This window comes from Convolutriloba macropyga, chromosome 9 (genome assembly GCF_964194025.1).
Source record: "Convolutriloba macropyga chromosome 9, txConMacr16.3, whole genome shotgun sequence".
In the NCBI taxonomy this organism is placed as follows: Eukaryota; Metazoa; Xenacoelomorpha; order Acoela; family Convolutidae; genus Convolutriloba; species Convolutriloba macropyga.
The window spans coordinates 63,792,165-63,812,688 of record NC_134476.1 but is presented as its reverse complement, the minus strand read 5'-3'; the positions used below and the strand labels follow the sequence as shown (position 1 = coordinate 63,812,688).

Below are 20,524 nucleotides of genomic sequence, written 5' to 3'. Positions count from 1 at the left end.
TGTGGGCATGCTCCACTTGAGCCATAGTTGGGGACAAAATAAAAAAAATCTGGCACAGCGAACCATTTTGGACAAGTTTTTACCAATTTCCAAAAAAGTATCCGCGCTCGATGAGGCTTAACTTTTTCGATCACCGAGGCTTTTTGAGGCTCTAAAATGTGTAAATATCAAATAAAAGTATTCTATGAGGTTTGAATACTCAGAATAAAATGCCTACAACACCTGGTGTTCCCAAGCGGTCACCCATCCAAGTACTAACCAGGCCCAATGTTGCTTAACTTCGGTGATCGGACGAGAACCGGTGCATTCAACATGGTATGGTCGTAGGCATTTGCGTAAGTGGGGGCGAATTTATATACAACAGTATTTTATTGTAGTCTTATATTCATATACAGGATCACTTTAACTCGCCGCCTTGCGGTTTGCAAAATAGTCACTTAATACATGCAATTTTAGCCACGTTTATGTTATAATTTATGCAATTCGTAGCCATACAGTGTATTATGACCAACGCACAAACTTTTTGCTTCCAACCTTCCACAATACAGTGGAACGGCCCCAAAACAAGGGAGAGATGAATTGGGTCCGAGGAACCTATTCAACCGGACATTGAACCGGAGGCATGACTTCAGTGGGTTTAGGCCGGTACTTGGGAAAATCATAGCTCAATTGCTTTTAGCCTAATAGTGGTGATAAACTTATTAAATAGGTAAGTATTAAATCTATTCGATAAGTTTTATTTGAATGCACTCTGCGTTAGCGGAGTGCAGCCTAACGAATGGAACTCAGCGATTTGCACTAACTTAAAAATTAGTTTAATAAAGGGAAATTTTACAATTAGTATTGATGTTTCCGAGACAGTTCCAAATACCAAATATACAGTAAACGCAAGCAGGGGAACTATTAGAATGACCGTTACAAGTATATTGGGTGTGTTTGGAGCAATGGTTATTGCTGAAATTGTCATTTACAAAAAGTATCCGCGCTCGATGAGGCTTAACTTTTTCGATCACCGAACTTTGTTTTGGCCACCAAATCGTCAATTTTAGTCCGAATTGGCTCATTTTTTGTGGGCATGCTCCACTTGAGCCATAGTTGGGGATAAAATAAAAAAAATCTGGCACAGCGAACCATTTTGGACAAGTTTTTACCAATTTCCAAAAAAGTATCCGCGCTCGATGAGGCTTAACTTTTTCGATCACCGAGGCTTTTTGAGGCTCTAAAATGTGTAAATATCGAATAAAAGTTTTCTATGAGGTTTGAATACTCAAAAGAAAAAGCCTACAACACCTGGTGTTCCCAAGCGGTCACCCATCCAAGTACTAACAAGGCCCAATGTTGCTTAACTTCGGTGATCGGACGAGAACCGGTGCATTCAACATGGTATGGTCGTAGGCATTTGCGTAAGTGGGGGCGAATTTATATACAACAGTATTGTATTGTAGTCTTATATTCATATACAGGATCACTTTAACTCGCCGCCTTGCGGTTTGCAAAATAGTCACTTAATACATGCAATTTTAGCCACGTTTGTGTTATAATTTATGCAATTCGTAGCCATACAGTGTATTATGACCAACGCACAAACTTTTTGCTTCCAACCTTCCACAATACAGTGGAACGGCCCCAAAACAAGGGAGAGATGAATTGGGTCCGAGGAACCTGTTCAACCGGACATTGAACCGGAGGCATGACTTCAGTGGGTTTAGGCCGGTACTTGGGAAAATCATAGCTCAATTGCTTTTAGCCTAATTGTTGTGATAAACTTATTAAATAGGTAAGTATTAAATCTATTTGATAAGTTTTATTTGAATGCACTCTGCGTTAGCGGAGTGCAGCCTAAAGAATGGAACTCAGCGATTTGCACTAACTTAAAAGTTAGTTTAATAAAGGGAAATTTTACAATTAGTATTGATGTTTCCGAGACAGTTCCAAATACCAAATATACAGTAAACGCAAGCAGGGGAACTATTAGAATGGCCTTTACAAGTATATGGGGTGTGTTTGGAGCAATGGTTAATGCTGAAATTGTCATTTACAAAAAGTATCCGCGCACGATGAGGCTTAACTTTTTCGATCACCGAACTTTGTTTTGGCCACCAAATCGTCAATTTTAGTCCGAATTGGCTCATTTTTTGTGGGCATGCTCCACTTGAGCCATAGTTGGGGATAAAAAAAAATCTGGCACAGCGAACCCTTTTGGACAAGTTTTTACCAATTTCCAAAAAGTATCCGCGCTCGATGAGGCTTAACTTTTTCGATCACCGAGGCTTTTTGAGGCTCTAAAATGTGTAAATATCGAATAAAAGTATTCTATGAGGTTTGAATACTCAAAAGAAAAAGCCTACAACACCTGGTGTTCCCAAGCGGTCACCCATCCAAGTACTAACCAGGCCCAATGTTGCTTAACTTCGGTGATCGGACGAGAACCGGTGCATTCAACATGGTATGGTGGTAGGCATTTGCGTAAGTGGGGGCGAATTTATATACAACAGTATTGTATTGTAGTCTTATATTCATATACAGGATCACTTTAACTCGCCGCCTTGCGGTTTGCAAAATAGTCACTTAATACATGCAATTTTAGCCACGTTTGTGTTATAATTTATGCAATTCGTAGCCATACAGTGTATTATGACCAACGCACAAACTTTTTGCTTCCAACCTTCCACAATACAGTGGAACGGCCCCAAAACAAGGGAGAGATGAATTGGGTCCGAGGAACCTGTTCAACCGGACATTGAACCGGAGGCATGACTTCAGTGGGTTTAGGCCGGTACTTTGGAAAATCATAGCTCAATTGCTTTTAGCCTAATTGCCTAATGATGATCAAAACGCTATTAATGTCACTTTCGGATCAGTACCTCAAAGTGTGATAGGAAAGCCACAAGCAAGTACTCTACTTTGTGCAGGAAAGTCCTTTGGGAGTGAGTCTTTTATAAAAAGAGATTTTTCAGTAAAAGCTGCTTTTTCACTAAGATTTAAAATCCTGGCTTTTTCTTTTACATTTTTTCTCCTAATTTTTCTTTTCAAAATTTCCCTTAAATCCCTTTCCTCCTTAGCTTTAGCTTTGTAACTTTCTTAAGATTTAAAATCCTGACTTTTCTTCTTAATCCCGACTTTTCTTTTACTTTTCTTCCAGTTTTAATCTCACCTTCAAAAGTCTTAAGCTCAAAAGTCTTTACTTTTTGCTCAGTTTTATCCCTCATCTTCAAAGTCCTATTAGAAAATTTTTCGAGAAGTCAGAGCCTCTTTGAGGCTGAGTTTTAAAATGAGCCAAATTGAAAGGCTTTTATCTGAAGCCAGAATGACGGCAGAAGAATCAACGCAAGACGAAAGCGATTTTACTGAAGTAAGGAATAAAAGAAAACGCTTCAGAAAAGTGCCAACTCCCATCAACAACGTAAGACCAATGATTGTTTCAATTGACCCAAGACCATCACAAATTCAGTTTGCAAAAGCAATCAGGTCGAAGTTTCCAGCCGTCAAGATCAAGCAAATAAGACAACTGAGGAACAATACCGACTTCTTTATTCAGCCAGAGGACCTCACTTCAAGAGAATGCTTGATGCTGTCACTAAACCTAAATCAGGCCTTTCCAAATGCCAAAGTGAACGCCAGGAATACACTTCCCAAGCCTAAAACTAAACCAAGTTTCGTCATTGTAAATGTTCACCACAGCATTACTGAAGATGAGGTAAAGGAAGAACTTTTAAATAACAACGCAATGAACGTCACCAAAGTTTCACGAATAACAAGTCGAGCAACGGGCCAGCCAACAAAATTAATACGCGTGATCACGGAATCCAACAATCAAGTCAACGCAGCTCAAAAACATGGCGTCAAAATAGGCTGGCAGCTATACCGATGTGAAGCAAGCCGCGAACCACCACATGTTATGCAATGTTTCAAATGCCAGAAATTTGGCCACTCAGCAAGGGATTGCACTAATGCAATTCGATGTCTTCGCTGCTCGCAAGATCATAGTGTAAAAGAATGCAATGTTGCAAAAGAAAATGCCAAATGCTCAAACTGTGGTGGTGCTCATGCTACAGTTTATCGAGGCTGTCCAGCATATCAGCATAAGTTAGCAGAGGCCTCAAAAAAGATAAATGAGAACAAATTCTCAGCCGTAACTAATAAACAGAGCTCTCAAGCAAAGACTGACCTAACGCCATCAACTGAAAAAATTGCTGTTCTAGTAGCTGAAGTCCTGAGCAAGATACGAACAGTTCTTAACACTATGTCCTACAGTGACATAATGAATATTGTCTCTAACAGCGCCTCACGTATCTTCAATGAAAAAATTGATGGCCAGAGAATACATGACAGCATAAAAAGCGCAAATACAACTCCTGTTATCTCAATTCAAACAAACAATTTACCAAACAGCCAAAACTTTTCGCAAAATGGATAAGCTCAAGATTTTGCAATGGAACTGTCGCGGACTAAACAACAAAATAAGTGATCTGATTCTGTTTTCAACAGAAGAAGAAATAGATGTAATTTTTGTAGTTAAGAACTGGAAAAAAACAACCTCCCTCAACAACTACATTGTTGCATCGGAAACCTTCAACAACGGTCATCATGGCTCTGCTATCTTAGTGAAGAACAGCATTGTTATCAAAAGAATAGAACCAGTAGAAAAAGAAACTGATAGCAATGGAAGAACACTAGAAATACTTAAAATTTGCCTTAAGTTGCCCTTTTTCGATAATTTTTGGATAATAACTGTTTACAATTCCCCTGGAAAGCTACTCTTGACCGATAAAATATTTTCAGGAAAGTTGAAAAATGTCTTCATATGTGGCGACTTCAATGCTCCCCACCATGAAATAAACTGCTCCTACGATTCTGAAAATGGGGAAAAACTCCTATATATTATTGACGAGGGCACTTTTAAACTGCTGAACAACGGTTATCACACCTATCAGTCGTTTGATGGAAAATGCAAAAATATGTTAGATCTGCACTTTTGCGATAATTCACTTTTTGCGCATTTTAACAACTTTCAAGTATCAGAAGATTTAGGCAGCGATCACAAAGTTACAATTACGACCCTGAACCTGAGAAAAAGTGAAGTTTTTCAACTAAAATCAAAAATCAACTACAGAAAGTTTAGAGAACATGCAAGAAAATTACACAGATCATCAAATCTCTGGCCTGTGAAGTATCCAAAAAAGAATGAATTAAATAAATTTAGCACCAGTTTAATTGAGTTAATACACAAATCTCTGGAAGACTCCTGCATTAAAAAGAAAGAACTCCCCTACAGTGTTGAGACGCAAAAACTGATTAAAATGAGGAGAAAAAGGCGAAGAGAGCTCAAATTAGTTGGCGATCACTATACCTCTTTAAGAACGGAGATAAATTACCTACAGAAAGAAATTAAACGATCAATGATGCGATCAGAAGACAGAAAAAGAGCAAAGGTCTTGGAAAGTGCATGCGATAAGGGTAGCAAAGGCTTCTGGAAAGCAATAAAAGAACTAACTAATAAAAACGAGCCCAAACAAAAAACAGCAGAATACCCAAAATTATTCTATAAAGATTGTGTGGCGGTCACCGACAAGGAGAAAAGTGAAATGTTTAAACAGCTGCTAAAGGACACAATGAAAAATCACGAAACGGACTCATCAATAATTTCTGAACTCTGCAACAATATTGAAAATGAAACAGAAGCAATAATAAATACAAATGAACATACTGAACAACTGGGCATTGTAGTTACCACAAAAGAATTTGATGAAATCTTGAAAGAGACGAGAAAAACATGCCCTGGGCCGAACAAAATCTGCTACAAAATCCTTGAAGAATTACCAAAGAATGTTAAAGCCCTTGCCTGTCTCCTCATATCTAGCTCCATAAACAACTCCTTTGTTCCATTTAACTGGAAAGAATCCCAGATAAAAATGATACCAAAACAAGACAAAGACCGATCGAAGGCTGAAAACTACCGACCCATTAGTCTTACAAACTGCATAGCCAAAATATGTGAAACTGCTGTAAAAAATATTGTTATGGAATATTGTGAAAGCCAAAATATTTTCGAGGAGACTCAGAGTGCTTACAGGAAACACAGCTGCACAACAGACAACCTCATTAAACTCACTCAGCACGTCAGTGAAGCCTTTCAGTGGTCCGAAATGGTTGGTTTCGTTTGCTTGGATGTCGAAAAAGCGTTCGATGCTGTATGGCGCCTAGGACTCGTGCACAAATTAAACTCGATAGGGCTAAAGAATTCGGTCATAAGATGGATAAATTCATTCTTGTCGCAAAGGAATGTCTTTGTGAAGATAAACTCCACTGTCAGTGATAGTTTCAGCCCGACAGCTGGAGTACCTCAAGGGAGCGTAATTGCTCCCATTCTCTTTCTCATTTACGTCATTGGTTTGCCGCAAATAAAAGCCCAGATCTCACAGTTCGCTGACGACTTTGCCCTCTACTATAGGTCACCATCCCCGAAATTAATCGAAAAACATCTCCAATCATCACTGAATAGTCTAATTAATTGGTGCGACTCATTGAAAATCAAAATTAACCCAAATAAAACTCATTACCTGATCTTTAAAAATCCCTCAAAGAAAGAATCTTCTCTAGAGCTCAACATTAAAGGAATTACCATTCAGAAGACACAATCGATAAAATTCTTGGGTATCATTCTTACTCCAAACCTCAAATGGAATGAACATTGCAAAGACTTAATACGAAGAGCGAACAGCAGGCTATTTCAACTCTGGAAGCTTAGTAACCTAAACGTTAACGAAGAAAGCCTAATTTTGGTTTACAAATCTTGGATCAGACCACTCTTTCTGTACTCAAATGCTTGCTGGCTGGATCAATCGCATGCCCTTATCAATAAAATACAAAACGTTCAAAACCGAGCCCTACGAATTTGCCTTCGAAAACCAAGATGGTATCAGGCTCAAAACCTCCACGAAGAGGCAAACATGAAGCCAGTCAGATAAATGCAGATTGAACTGGCCAACAGGTATATTCAAAGGGCAATCAAAAACAACATACTGTCTGTATCAGAGCTGATATATAAGAAACGACAGTGCCCACTCAACTCTTGCAAAAGCACTCTTGATCATCTAAATTACTAAATTTCACGGCCGCATATGCAATAGACTAGTGGCTAAGATGACTGCTCAGAATAGTGACCGACTAAACAAAAGGAGGATCAATCCCAGTTTAGTCTGGGAAATTCAATATAAAAGATCTTCATCTTTCAAACAACAGAAATGGGATCAATGACTAAAGAAAAACAAAAACTAAGAGAGGAAAACTAAGGAAACAGGGGAAAAATACAACAATAAACAGGAAAACAAATCTACAATTAGTGCAAATGAAAAACTGGCAGTCGGATAACCAAAAGTAGCTGTCGAGTGGCACAGTTGCGAAGAGCAAAAAAATGATTAATGATGTAAACACTACTACGGTTCGAGTCCAACTCCAGCAACTTTACATTTATTTTATTGAGGCGTTTCCTCCATCCAATAAACTGCATCAAAATTTTAACGTCTTGAAAAAGAGGAAAGTGGCGCAGTTACCAACAGCGCGAGGATTATCAACGAAAGAATAAACATTTCTTTTTTCCGACCCGGGTTCGAATCCAGCTCAGTTGCCTCCAACTTTCCTTATTATAATTAATTTTTTCCCGCTATATTAACAATATGAAAAGCAACAGAACCATCAGACGTGTTAAATGTATTCGGCCAGCCGCTCGCTTAATCAATTCGGGGCCAAACACAACTCAGTCTTTGCCATTCTCTGACCATCTCATTCAATTGTCTTCATCTGTTTGGCCAGCCGCTCGCCTAGTCAATTCGGGGCTGAACAGATCACAGCTGTCATCAATATCTCTAGGCTTAGTTACTGACCAACACTTACGCCTTCTTTCGAAGCCTCTCATTTCTACTTTATTGAAAACTATTTTACTTTTTCACTCAACACTCCACTGATTTAAAAGGAAAACGTCTTTGAGATTAAACAAAAACATTAACTCTTGTGCTGCGCGTGGTTTGGTTTCAGTGGTTTTATGGTTTAGGTTAGCGTAGCACTTTTATTGATCAATTTCTTAATTCTGTCACTTTTCTGTTAATGCGTTTTTCCAGTCAGAAACAACGCTTTTGTTTATTCTGTTTCTCCCTCTCTTCATTAATCATAATCGTTCTTTTTTTTCCTCCTCAATCTTTTCTTTCTCGACAACGAAGCAGGACTATTTGAAATCAGGGACAACAATCTACGCCCTATCTATAATTGAATTGAGCGGACAGCAACATATTTGAATGAAAGCTGAATTTTTTTTAACATCATAAATGACACTTAGCGCGGACCGCTAAAAAAACAGCACAACTGGGAGCTTCGGTTCGATACCGTTCAAGTCAGTTTGTCGATCTCCGTTTTGAACTTGCAACGACTTAAACATTGAAAGAACAAAGCTTTGAAACGAAAATCTTGCAGAAAAATAAGTCAACTTAGCGCAGTGAACTATCACCTCGAAGAAACAGAACATCAAGACGCGTGGGTTCGAATCCCACCCACGCCCATCGAGCATTTAAAGCTTTCCCATTCAATTTTATTTTATTTTTTTTTGTTGTAATTTATCATACTTACCTGAAGAAACCATCACACTCATTTTAAACAATTTCCACGAGGCTAGCCAAGAAAACGATCCAATAGCGTTTGTATACGTCAAGTTCAGCCAGCAGAAGTCCTCCATGGTACTTGAAATGGCTGAGTGCATCCGAGGCAGAGGAAGTCTTCTACTACAGTTATATAGAACTTTAAATCTTAATCGGAACTTCTCAAACTCAATTTTTTAAACTAAAACTTCTCTTACTGTGTATATAACTGTGTATATAGCTTCTTTCACCTCTGGTTGTACATAAATTGTATTATAGGTCAATTGCTTGTAGCCTAATTGTTGTGATAAACTTATTAAATAGGTAAGTATTAACTCTATTTGATAAGTTTTATTTGAATGCACTCTGCGTTAGCGGAGTGCAGCCTAAAGAATGGAACTCAGCGATTTGCACTAACTTAAAAGTTAGTTTAATAAAGGGAAATTTTACAATTAGTATTGATGTTTCCGAGACAGTTCCAAATACCAAATATACAGTAAACGCAAGCAGGGGAACTATTAGAATGGCCTTTACAAGTATATGGGGTGTGTTTGGAGCAATGGTTAATGCTGAAATTGTCATTTACAAAAAGTATCCGCGCTCGATGAGGCTTAACTTTTTCGATCACCGAACTTAGTTTTGGCCACCAAATCGTCAATTTTAGTCCGAAATGGCTCATTTTTTGTGGGCATGCTCCACTTGAGCCATAGTTGGGGATAAAATAAAAAAAATCTGGCACAGCGAACCATTTTGGACAAGTTTTTACCAATTTCCAAAAAAGTATCCGCGCTCGATGAGGCTTAACTTTTTCGATCACCGAGGCTTTTTGAGGCTCTAAAATGTGTAAATATCGAATAAAAGTATTCTATGAGGTTTGAATACTCAAAAGAAAAAGCCTACAACACCTGGTGTTCCCAAGCGGTCACCCATCCAAGTACTAACCAGGCCCAATGTTGCTTAACTTCGGTGATCGGACGAGAACCGGTGCATTCAACATGGTATGGTCGTAGGCATTTGCGTAAGTGGGGGCGAATTTATATACAACAGTATTTTATTGTAGTCTTATATTCATATACAGGATCACTTTAACTCGCCGCCTTGCGGTTTGCAAAATAGTCACTTAATACATGCAATTTTAGCCACGTTTGTGTTATAATTTATGCAATTCGTAGCCATACAGTGTCTTATAACCAACGCACAAACTTTTTGCTTTCAACCTTCCACAATACAGTGGAACGGCCCCAAAACAAGGGAGAGAAGAATTGGGTCCGAGGAACCTGTTCAACCGCACATTGAACCGGAGGCATGACTTCAGTGGGTTTAGGCCGGTACTTGGGAAAACCATAGCTCAATTGCTTTTAGCCTAAATGTTGTGATCAACTTATTAAATAGGTAAGTATTAACTCTATTTGATAAGTTTTATTTGAATGCACTCTGCGTTAGCGGAGTGCAGCCTAAAGAATGGAACTCAGCGATTTGCACTAACTTAAAGGTTAGTTTAATAAAGGGAAATTTTACAATTAGTATTGATGTTTCCGAGACAGTTCCAAATACCAAATATACAGTAAACGCAAGCAGGGGAACTATTATAATGGCCTTTACAAGTATATGGGGTGTGTTTGGAGCAATGGTTAATGCTGAAATTGTCATTTACAAAAAGTATCCGCGCTCGATGAGGCTTAACTTTTTCGATCACCGAACTTAGTTTTGGCCACCAAATCGTCAATTTTGGTCCGAAATGGCTCATTTTTTGTGGGCATGCTCCACTTGAGCCATAGTTGGGGATAAAACGAAAAATCTGGCACAGCGAACCATTTTTGACAAGTCTTCACCAATTTCCAAAAAAGTATCCGCGCTCGATGAGGCTTAACTTTTTCGATCACCGAACTTTGTTTTGGCCACCAAATCGTCAGTTTTAGTCCGAATTGGCTCATTTTTTGTGGGCATGCTCCACTTGAGCCATAGTTGGGGATAAAATAAAAAAAATCTGGCACAGCGGACCATTTTGGACAAATTTTTACCAATTTCCAAAAAAGTATCCGCGCTCGATGAGGCTTAACTTTTTCGATCACCGAGGCTTTTTGAGGCTCTAAAATGTGTAAATATCGAATAAAAGTATTCTATGAGGTTTGAATACTCAAAAGAAAAAGCCTACAACACCTGGTGTTCCCAAGCGGTCACCCATCCAAGTACTAACCAGGCCCAATGTTGCTTAACTTCGGTGATCGGACGAGAACCGGTGCATTCAACATGGTATGGTCGTAGGCATTTGCGTAAGTGGGGGCGAATTTATATACAACAGTATTGTATTGTAGTCTTATATTCATATACAGGATCACTTTAACTCGCCGCCTTGCGGTTTGCAAAATAGTCACTTAATACATGCAATTTTAGCCACGTTTGTGTTATAATTTATGCAATTCGTAGCCATACAGTGTATTATGACCAACGCAAAAACTTTTTGCTTCCAACCTTCCACAATACAGTGGAACGGCCCCAAAACAAGGGAGAGATGAATTGGGTCCGAGGAACCTGTTCAACCGGACATTGAACCGGAGGCATGACTTCAGTGGGTTTAGGCCGGTACTTGGGAAAATCATAGCTCAATTGCTTTTAGCCTAATTGTTGTGATAAACTTATTAAATAGGTAAGTATCAACTCTAATTGATAAGTTTTATTTGAATGCACTCTGCGTTAGCGGAGTGCAGCCTAAAGAATGGAACTCAGCGATTTGCACTAAAAAGTTAGTTTAATAAAGGGAAATTTTACAATTAGTATTGATGTTTCCGAGGCAGTTCCAAATACCAAATATACTGTAAACGCAAGCAGGGGAGCTATTAGAATGGCCTTTACAAGTATATGGGGTGTGTTTGGAGCAATGGTTAATGCTGAAATTGTCATTTACAAAAAGTATCCGCGCTCGATGAGGCTTAACTTTTTCGATCACCGACCTTAGTTTTGGCCACAAAATCGTCAATTTTAGTCCGAAATGGCTCATTTTTTGTGGGCATGCTCCACTTGAGCCATAGTTGGGGATAAAATAAAAAAATCTGGCACAGCGAACCATTTTTGACAAGTTTTCACCAATTTCCAAAAAAGTATCCGCGCTCGATGAGGCTTAACTTTTTCGATCACCGAACTTTGTTTTGGCCACCAAATCGTCAATTTTAGTCCGAATTGGCTCATTTTTTGTGGGCATGCTCCACTTGAGCCATAGTTGGGGATAAAATAAAAAAAATCTGGCACAGCGAACCATTTTGGACAAGTTTTTACCAATTTCCAAAAAAGTATCCGCGCTCGATGAGGCTTAACTTTTTCGATCACCGAGGCTTTTTGATGCTCTAAAATGTGTAAATATCGAATAAAAGTAATCTATGAGGTTTGAATACTCAAAAGAAAAAGCCTACAACACCTGGTGTTCCCAAGCGGTCACCCATCCGAGTACTAACCAGGCCCAATGTTGCTTAACTTCGGTGATCGGACGAGAACCGGTGCATTCAACATGGTATGGTCGTAGGCATTTGCGTAAGTGGGGGCGAATTTATATACAACAGTATTGTATTGTAGTCTTATATTCATATACAGGATCACTTTAACTCGCCGCCTTGCGGTTTGCAAAATAGTCACTTAATACATGCAATTTTAGCCACGTTTGTGTTATAATTTATGCAATTCGTAGCCATACAGTGTATTATGACCAACGCACAAACTTTTTGCTTCCAACCTTCCACAATACAGTGGAACGGCCCCAAAACAAGGGAGAGATGAATTGGGTCCGAGGAACCTGTTCAACCGGACATTGAACCGGAGGCATGACTTCAGTGGGTTTAGGCCGGTACTTGGGAAAATCATAGCTCAATTGCTTTTAGCCTAATTGTTGTGATAAACTTATTAAATAGGTAAGTATCAACTCTAATTGATAAGTTTTATTTGAATGCACTCTGCGTTAGCGGAGTGCAGCCTAAAGAATGGAACTCAGCGATTTGCACAACTTAAAAGTTAGTTTAATAAAGGGAAATTTTACAATTAGTTTTGATGTTTCAGAGACAGTTCCAAATACCAAATATACAGTAAACGCAAGCAGGGAACTATTAGAATGGCCTTTACAAGTATATGGGGTGTGTTTGGAGCAATGGTTGTTGCTGAAATTGTCATTTACAAAAAGTATCCGCGCTCGATGAGGCTTAACTTTTTCGATCACCGAACTTAGTTTTGGCCACCAAATCGTCAATTTTAGTCCGAAATGGCTCATTTTTTGTGGGCATGCTCCACTTGAGCCATAGTTGGGGATAAAATAAAAAAATCTGGCCCAGCGAACCATTTTTGACAAGTTTTCACCAATTTCCAAAGAAGTATCCGCGCTCGATGAGGCTTAACTTTTTCGATCACCGAACTTTGTTTTGGCCACCAAATCGTCAATTTTAGTCCGAATTGGCTCATTATTTGTGGGCATGCTCCACTTGACCACATTTGGGGATAAAATAAAAAAATCTGGCACAGCGAACTATTTTTGACAAGTTTTCACCAATTTCCAAAAAACTATCCGCGCTCGATGAGGCTTAACTTTTTCGATCACCGAACTTTGTTTTGGCCACCAAATCGTCAATTTTAGTCCGAATTGGCTCATTTTTTGTGGGCATGCTCCACTGGAGCCATAGTTGGGGATAAAATAAAAAAAATCGGGCACAGCGAACCATTTTGGACAAATTTTTACCAATTTCCAAAAAAGTATCCGCGCTCGATGAGGCTTAACTTTTTCGATCACCGAGGCTTTTTGAGGCTCTAAAATGTGTAAATATCGAATAAAAGTATTCTATGAGGTTTGAATACTCAAAAGAAAAAGCCTACAACACCTGGTGTTCCCAAGCGGTCACCCATCCAAGTACTAACCAGGCCCAATGTTGCTTAACTTCGGTGATCGGACGAGAACCGGTGCATTCAACATGGTATGGTCGTAGGCATTTGCGTAAGTGGGGGCGAATTTATATACAACAGTATTGTATTGTAGTCTTATATTCATATACAGGATCACTTTAACTCGCCGCCTTGCGGTTTGCAAAATAGTCACTTAATACATGCAAATTTAGCCACGTTTGTGTTATAATTTATGCAATTCGTAGCCATACAGTGTATTATGACCAACGCACAAACTTTTTGCTTCCAACCTTCCACAATACAGTGGAACGGCCCCAAATCAAGGGAGAGATGAATTGGGTCCGAGGAACCTGTTCAACCGGACATTGAACCGGAGGCATGACTTCAGTGGGTTTAGGCCGGTACTTGGGAAAATCATAGCTCAATTGCTTTCAGCCTAATTGTTGTGATAAACTTATTAAATAGGTAAGTATCAACTCTATTTGATAAGTTTTATTTGAATGCATTCTGTGTTAGCGGAGTGCAGCCTAAAGAATGGAACTCAGCGATTTGCACAACTTAAAAGTTAGTTTAATAAAGGGAAATTTTACAATTAGTATTGATGTTTCCGAGACAGTTCCAAATACCAAATATACAGTAAACGCAAGCAGGGGAACTATTAGAATGGCCTTTACAAGTATATGGGGTGTGTTTGGAGCAATGGTTATTGCTGAAATTGTCATTTACAAAAAGTATCCGCGCTCGATGAGGCTTAACTTTTTCGATCACCGAACTTAGTTTTGGCCACCAAATCGTCAATTTTAGTCCGAATTGGCTCATTTTTTGTGGGCATGCTCCACTTGTGCCATAGTTGGGGATAAAATAAAAAAAATCTGGCACAGCGAACCATTTTTGACAAGTTTTCACCAATTTCCAAAAAAGTATCCGCGCTCGATGAGGCTTAACTTTTTCGATCACCGAACTTTGTTTTGGCCACCAAATCGTCAATTTTAGTCCAAATTGGCTCATTTTTTGTGGGCATGCTCCACTTAAGCCATAGTTGGGGATAAAATAAAAAAAAATCTGGCACAGCGAACCATTTTGGACAAGTTTTTACCAATTTCCAAAAAAGTATCCGCGCTCGATGAGGCTTAACTTTTTCGATCACCGAGGCTTTTTGAGGCTCTAAAATGTGTAAATATCGAATAAAAGTATTCTATGAGGTTTGAATACTCAAAAGAAAAAGCCTACAACACCTGGTGTTCCCAAGCGGTCACCCATCCAAGTACTAACCAGGCCCAATGTTGCTTAACTTCGGTGATCGGACGAGAACCGGTGCATTCAACATGGTATGGTCGTAGGCATTTGCGTAAGTGGGGGCGAATTTATATACAACAGTATTGTATTGTAGTCTTATATTCATATACAGGATCACTTTAACTCGCCGCCTTGCGGTTTGCAAAATAGTCACTTAATACATGCAATTTTAGCCACGTTTGTGTTATAATTTATGCAATTCGTAGCCATACAGTGTATTATGACCAACGCACAAACTTTTTGCTTCCAACCTTCCACAATACAGTGGAACGGCCCCAAAACAAGGGAGAGATGAATTGGGTCCGAGGAACCTGTTCAACCGGACATTGAACCGGAGGCATGACTTCAGTGGGTTTAGGCCGGTACTTGGGAAAATCATAGCTCAATTGCTTTTAGCCTAATTGTTGTGATAAACTTATTAAATAGGTAAGTATCAACTCTATTTGATAAGTTTTATTTGAATGCATTCTGCGTTAGCGGAGTGCAGCCTAAAGAATGGAACTCAGCGATTTGCACAACTTAAAAGTTAGTTTAATAAAGGGAAATTTTACAATTAGTATTGATGTTTCCGAGACAGTTCCAAATACCAAATATACAGTAAACGCAAGCAGGGGAACTATGAGAATGGCCTTTACAAGTATATGGGGTGTGTTTGGAGCAATGGTTATTGCTGAAATTGTCATTTACAAAAAGTATCCGCGCTCGATGAGGCTTAACTTTTTCGATCACCGAACTTAGTTTTGGCCACCAAATCGTCAATTTTAGTCCGAAATGGCTCATTTTTTGTGGGCATGCTCCACTTGAGCCATAGTTGGGGATAAAATAAAAAAATCTGGCACAGCGAACCATTTTTGACAAGTTTTCACCAATTTCCAAAAAAGTATCCGCGCTCGATGAGGCTTAACTTTTTCGATCACCGAACTTTGTTTTGGCCACCAAATCGTCAATTTTAGTCCGAATTGGCTCATTTTTTGTGGGCATGCTCCACTTGATCCATAGTTGGGGACAAAATAAAAAATCTGGCACAGCGAACCATTTTGGACAAGTTTTTACCAATTTCCAAAAAAGTATCCGCGCTCGATGAGGCTTAATTTTTTCGATCACCGAGGCTTTTTGAGGCTCTAAAATGTGTAAATATCGAATAAAAGTATTCTATGAGGTTTGAATACTCAAAAGAAAAAGCCTACAATACCTGGTGTTCCCAAGCGGTCACCCATCCAAGTACTAACCAGGCCCAATGTTGCTTAACTTCGGTGATCGGACGAGAACCGGTGCATTCAACATGGTATGGTCGTAGGCATTTGCGTAAGTGGGGGCGAATTTATATACAACAGTATTGTATTGTAGTCTTATATTCATATACAGGATCACTTTAACTCGCCGCCTTGCGGTTTGCAAAATAGTCACTTAATACATGCAATTTTAGCCACGTTTGGGTTATAATTTATGCAATTCGTAGCCATACAGTGTATTATGACCAACGCACAAACTTTTTGCTTCCAACCTTCCACAATACAGTGGAACGGCCCCAAAACAAGGGAGAGATGAATTGGGTCCGAGGAACCGGTTCAACCGGACATTGAACCGGAGGCATGACTTCAGTGGGTTTAGGCCGGTACTTGGGAAAATCATAGCTCAATTGCTTTTAGCCTAATTGTTGTGATAAACTTATTAAATACGTAAGTATCAACTCTAATTGATAAGTTTTATTTGAATGCACTCTGCGTTAGCGGAGTGCAGCCTAAAGAATGGAACTCAGCGATTTGCACAACTTAAAAGTTAGTTTAATAAAGGGAAATTTTGCAATTAGTATTGATGTTTCCGAGACAGTTCCAAATACCAAATATACAGTAAACGCAAGCAGGGGAACTATTAGAATGGCCTTTACAAGTATATGGGGTGTGTTTGGAGCAATGGTTATTGCTGAAATTGTCATTTACAAAAAGTATCCGCGCTCGATGAGGCTTAACTTTTTCGATCACCGAACTTAGTTTTGGCCACCAAATCGTCAATTTTAGTCCGAAATGGCTCATTTTTTGTGGGCATGCTCCACTTGAGCCTTAGTTGGGGATAAAATAAAAAAATCTGGCACAGCGAACCATTTTTGACAAGTTTTCACCAATTTCCAAAAAAGTATCAGCGCTCGATGAGGCTTAACTTTTTCGATCACCGAACTTTGTTTTGGCCACCAAATCGTCAATTTTAGTCCGAATTGGCTCATTTTTTGTGGGCATGCTCCACTTGAGCCATAGTTGGGGATAAAATAAAAAAAATCTGGCACAGCGAACCATTTTGGACAAGTTTTTACCAATTTCCAAAAAAGTATCCGCGCTCGATGAGGCTTAACTTTTTCGATCACCGAGGCTTTTTGAGGCTCTAAAATGTGTAAATATCGAATAAAAGTCTTCTATGAGGTTTGAATACTCAAAAGAAAAAGCCTACAACACCTGGTGTTCCCAAGCGGTCACCCATCCAAGTACTAACCAGGCCCAATGTTGCTTAACTTCGGTGATCGGACGAGAACCGGTGCATTCAACATGGTATGGTCGTAGGCATTTGCGTAAGTGGGGGCGAATTTATATACAACAGTATTGTATTGTAGTCTTATATTCATATACAGGATCACTTTAACTCGCCGCCTTGCGGTTTGCAAAATAGTCACTTAATACATGCAATTTTAGCCACGTTTGTGTTATAATTTATGCAATTCGTAGCCATACAGTGTATTATGACCAACGCACAAACTTTTTGCTTCCAACCTTCCACAATACAGTGGAACGGCCCCAAAACAAGGGAGAGATGAATTGGGTCCGAGGAACCAGTTCAACCGGACATTGAACCGGAGGCATGACTTCAGTGGGTTTAGGCCGGTACTTGGGAAAACCATAGCTCAATTGCTTTTAGCCTAATTGTTGTGATAAACTTATTAAATACGTAAGTATCAACTCTAATTGATAAGTTTTATTTGAATGCACTCTGCGTTAGCGGATTGCAGCCTAAAGAATGGAACTCAGCGATTTGCACAACTTAAAAGTTAGTTTAATAAAGGAAAATTTTACAATTAGTTTTGATGTTTCCGAGACAGTTCCAAATACCAAATATACAGTAAACGCAAGCAAGGAACTATTAGAATGGCCTTTACAAGTATATGGGGTGTGTTTGGAGCAATGGTTATTGCTGAAATTGTCATTTACAAAAAGTATCCGCGCTCGATGAGGCTTGTCTTTTTCGATCACCGAACTTAGTTTTGGCCACCAAATCGTCAATTTTAGTCCGAAATGGCTCATTTTTTGTGGGCATGCTCCACCTGAGCCATAGTTGGGGATAAGATAAAAAAATCTGGCACAGCGAACCATTTTTGATAAGTTTTTACCAATTTCCAAAAAAGTATCCGCGCTCGATGAGGCTTAACTTTTTAGATCACCGAGGCTTTTTGAGGCTCTAAAATGTGTAAATATCGAATAAAAGTATTCTATGAGGTTTGAATACTCAAAAGAAAAAGCCTACAACACCTGGTGTTCCCAAGCGGTCACCCATCCAAGTACTAACCAGGCCCAATGTTGCTTAACTTCGGTGATCGGACGAGAACCGGTGCATTCAACATGGTATGGTCGTAGGCATTTGCGTAAGTTGGGGCGAATTTATATACAACAGTATTGTATTGTAGTCTTATATTCATATACAGGATCACTTTAACTCGCCGCCTTGCGGTTTGCAAAATAGTCACATAATACGTGCAATTTTAGCCACGTTTGTGTTATAATTTATGCAATTCGTAGCCATACAGTGTATTATGACCAACGCACAAACTTTTTGCTTCCAACCTTCCACAATACAGTGGAACGGCCCCAAAACAAGGGAGAGATGAATTGGGTCCGAGGAACCTGTTCAACCGGACATTGAACCGGAGGCATGACTTCAGTGGGTTTAGGCCGGTACTTGGGAAAATCATAGCTCAATTGCTTTTAGCCTAATTGTTGTGATAAACTTATTAAATAGGTAAGTATCAACTCTATTTGATAAGTTTTATTTGAATGCATTCTGCGTTAGCGGAGTGCAGCCTAAAGAATGGAACTCAGCGATTTGCACAACTTAAAAGTTAGTTTAATAAAGGGAAATTTTACAATTAGTATTGATGTTTCAGAGACAGTTCCAAATACCAAATATACAGTAAACGCAAGCAGGGGAACTATTAGAATGGCCTTTACAAGTATATGGGGCGTGTTTGGAGCAATGGTTATTGCTGAAATTGTCATTTACAAAAAGTATCCGCGCTCGATGAGGCTTAACTTTTTCGATCACCGAACTTAGTTTTGGCCACCAAATCGTCAATTTTAGTCCGAAATGGCTCATTTGTTGTGGGCATGCTCCACTTGAGCCATAGTTGGGGATAAATTAAAAAAATCTGGCACAGCGAACCATTTTTGACAAGTTTTCACCAATTTCCAAAAAAGTATCCGCGCTCGATGAGGCTTAACTTTTTCGATCACCGAACTTTGTTTTGGCCACCAAATCGTCAATTTTAGTCCGAATTGGCTCATTTTTTGTGGGCATGCTCCACTTGAGCCATAGTTGGGTATAAAATAAAAAAAATCTGGCACAGCGAACCATTTTGGACAAGTTTTTACCAATTTCCAAAAAAGTATCCGCTCCCGATGAGGCTTAACTTTTTCGATCACCGAGGCTTTTTGAGGCTCTAAAATGTGTAAATATCGAATAAAAGTATTCTATGAGGTTTGAATACTCAAAAGAAAAAGCCTACAACACCTGGTGTTCCCAAGCGGTCACCCATCCAAGTACTAACCAGGCCCAATGTTGCTTAACTTCGGTGATCGGACGAGAACCGGTGCATTCAACATAGTATGGTCGTAGGCATTTGCGTAAGTGGGGGCGAATTTATATACAACAGTATTGTATTGTAGTCTTATATTCATATACAGGATCACTTTAACTCGCCGCCTTGCGGTTTGCAAAATAGTCACATAATACGTGCAATTTTAGCCACGTTTGTGTTATAATTTATGCAATTCGTAGCCATACAGTGTATTATGACCAACGCACAAACTTTTTGCTTCCAACCTTCCACAATACAGTGGAACGGCCCCAAAACAAGGGAGAGATGAATTGGGTCCGAGGAACCTGTTCAACCGGACATTGAACCGGAGGCATGACTTCAGTGGGTTTAGGCCGGTACTTGGGAAAATCATAGCTCAATTGCTTTTAGCCTAATTGTTGTGATAAACTTATTAAATAGGTGAGTATCAACTCTATTTGATAAGTTTTATTTGAATGCACTCTGCGTTAGCGGAGTGCAGCCTAAAGAATGGAACTGAGCGATTTGCACTAAATTAAAAGTTAGTTTAATAAAGGGAAATTTTACAATTAGAATTGATGTTTCCGAGACAGTTCCAAATACCAAATATACAGTAAACGCAAGCAGGGGAACTATTAGAATGGCCTTTACAAGTATATGGGGTGTGTTTGGAGCAATGGTTATTGCTGAAATTGTCATTTACAAAAAGTATCCGCGCTCGATGAGGCTTAACTTTTTCGATCACCGAACTTAGTTTTGGCCACCAAATCGTCAATTTTAGTCCGAAATGGCTCATTTTTTGTGGGCATGCTCCACTTGAGCCATAGTTGGGGATAAAATAAAAAAATCTGGCACAGCGAACCATTTTTGACAAGTTTTCACCAATTTCCAAAAAAGTATCAGCGCTCGATGA

At 39.2% G+C, this 20,524-nt stretch overlaps 12 non-coding genes across 12 annotated transcripts; all 12 read right to left on the bottom strand.

The window, feature by feature from the left end:
* Positions 1–210: 210 nt before the first annotated feature.
* Positions 211–329, bottom strand: LOC142346894 (5S ribosomal RNA). Its single transcript, XR_012759930.1, has one exon. It is a non-coding gene; the product is annotated as a 5S ribosomal RNA (ribosomal RNA).
* Positions 330–1,278: 949 nt separating this feature from the next.
* Positions 1,279–1,397, bottom strand: LOC142347139 (5S ribosomal RNA). The gene has a single exon (XR_012760159.1). It is a non-coding gene; the product is annotated as a 5S ribosomal RNA (ribosomal RNA).
* Positions 1,398–2,341: 944 nt separating this feature from the next.
* Positions 2,342–2,460, bottom strand: LOC142347109 (5S ribosomal RNA). The gene has a single exon (XR_012760131.1). It is a non-coding gene; the product is annotated as a 5S ribosomal RNA (ribosomal RNA).
* Positions 2,461–9,520: 7,060 nt separating this feature from the next.
* LOC142346664 (5S ribosomal RNA) lies at positions 9,521–9,639 on the bottom strand. The gene has a single exon (XR_012759712.1). It is a non-coding gene; the product is annotated as a 5S ribosomal RNA (ribosomal RNA).
* Positions 9,640–10,775: 1,136 nt separating this feature from the next.
* LOC142346662 (5S ribosomal RNA) lies at positions 10,776–10,894 on the bottom strand. The gene has a single exon (XR_012759711.1). It is a non-coding gene; the product is annotated as a 5S ribosomal RNA (ribosomal RNA).
* Positions 10,895–12,027: 1,133 nt separating this feature from the next.
* Positions 12,028–12,146, bottom strand: LOC142346899 (5S ribosomal RNA). Its single transcript, XR_012759935.1, has one exon. It is a non-coding gene; the product is annotated as a 5S ribosomal RNA (ribosomal RNA).
* Positions 12,147–13,468: 1,322 nt separating this feature from the next.
* On the bottom strand, positions 13,469–13,587 carry LOC142346661 (5S ribosomal RNA). Its single transcript, XR_012759710.1, has one exon. It is a non-coding gene; the product is annotated as a 5S ribosomal RNA (ribosomal RNA).
* A 1,138-nt stretch (positions 13,588–14,725) lies between these two features.
* On the bottom strand, positions 14,726–14,844 carry LOC142346660 (5S ribosomal RNA). Its single transcript, XR_012759709.1, has one exon. It is a non-coding gene; the product is annotated as a 5S ribosomal RNA (ribosomal RNA).
* A 1,134-nt stretch (positions 14,845–15,978) lies between these two features.
* On the bottom strand, positions 15,979–16,097 carry LOC142346993 (5S ribosomal RNA). The gene has a single exon (XR_012760022.1). It is a non-coding gene; the product is annotated as a 5S ribosomal RNA (ribosomal RNA).
* Positions 16,098–17,233: 1,136 nt separating this feature from the next.
* Positions 17,234–17,352, bottom strand: LOC142346659 (5S ribosomal RNA). Its single transcript, XR_012759708.1, has one exon. It is a non-coding gene; the product is annotated as a 5S ribosomal RNA (ribosomal RNA).
* Positions 17,353–18,298: 946 nt separating this feature from the next.
* On the bottom strand, positions 18,299–18,417 carry LOC142346658 (5S ribosomal RNA). Its single transcript, XR_012759707.1, has one exon. It is a non-coding gene; the product is annotated as a 5S ribosomal RNA (ribosomal RNA).
* Positions 18,418–19,553: 1,136 nt separating this feature from the next.
* LOC142346983 (5S ribosomal RNA) lies at positions 19,554–19,672 on the bottom strand. The gene has a single exon (XR_012760014.1). It is a non-coding gene; the product is annotated as a 5S ribosomal RNA (ribosomal RNA).
* Positions 19,673–20,524: the final 852 nt, after the last annotated feature.